The following is a 1,321-nucleotide window of genomic DNA, read 5'->3' as shown; positions in this document are numbered from 1 at the left end:
GGCCCATAGGATATAATGGAGCTGAAATTGACATTTGGCTGGCGGAAAGACTCCCGAATTGGCTCCTACTGACGAAACTGACATGCGGGAGTCTTACTGCCAACCGAAATTCATTCTACCCGATTCGGCCAAATCCGAATGCGCCTTTTTTTTTTTTTTTTTTTGCACACCCCTAATAAGCATGTCTTTCCTAGCCAAACTCATCACTGGTCTTTCTGTGGAACAGTACTTCATTGAATTAATTTAGCAATACTTGTACTTATACATACTGACTTTTCAAGCAAAATAATGATTGCTTGCTTAGATGAGAAATATAACACCTGCAAATGACTACTACTGTTAGGTTGATTTAGGAATGTCGGAATGTGGAAAGGCATTTTTCATATTTTGACTTGGATTTTATGTCGCACGTTTCCCGCTTCCCACTGTGGCCTTCTGTGCCCCCTTGGGTTATGTTCCTGTGGGTCAGTGGTTCCCCCAGGAACAGGGCTGGAGGCACATTGGGGGACTCTAGTGGGAGGGGAGGGGTAAGAGACATTGCCCTCCCTTGTCCATAAACGGAAATGCTGTTCTGCCAGTGGAAATGCGATTATGCTTTTGATACAGCAGGTTAGACTCTCCAGCCCATTATCTTAATCCAACCATTCTAGAAGGCCGGTTGGTGGTACTGGAGTGGATCCTACCTGCAATCCAACAACTCCACTGAGCAAAGTTTGAATACTTCCTCCACCCTAAAGAATCTTCCTCCAACTGAAGTGGCTCTCAGACTGGAGGAAGAGCCACTTAAGTTAGAGGAAGTCTCCTTAGTCTGGAGGAAAGCTCACTGGAGGATGTCTGGATCCACTCATATTGCACATAGGAGATGGAAGTTGTCTAAAGCCAAGTCCAATGCAATCTTATGAAGAGTTACTCCAGCCTAAGCCCAGAATAGATTAGATGGAGTATCTCTGCATAGTGTCGCACCATTAGCAAGTAGGATTTGAAGCTCAGCTTCTAGTCCTAGGCATTCCACGGCACAAACATTCGACTCATGAATGGATCATTGCAAAGAACAGCTCCAAGAACTGTGATGATTGCTTAATGAAATATTCTGCTTCTGTTTTGCTTGCATATTTGGTGGTGATGGTAGGAAATGCCATCAGGTCTCTGCCCATTAATCCCCCTTTAAAGGGGACAGGACACATTTTTCTTCCAGATTGTTGGCGATCCTAGCTGCAGCCTCTGAGATGTGGATGGCCTCCTTATGAGTCCATCCTTTCCCACAACTCAAATAGAAAGAGAGTGCTAGAAGTCATTCTTGGTAACTACTCATCTCAGGCAA

This window comes from Gekko japonicus, unplaced genomic scaffold (genome assembly GCF_001447785.1).
Source record: "Gekko japonicus isolate JY-2015 unplaced genomic scaffold, Gekko_japonicus_V1.1 scaffold1785, whole genome shotgun sequence".
In the NCBI taxonomy this organism is placed as follows: Eukaryota; Metazoa; Chordata; class Lepidosauria; order Squamata; family Gekkonidae; genus Gekko; species Gekko japonicus.
Note: the sequence above shows the minus strand (reverse complement) of the source record.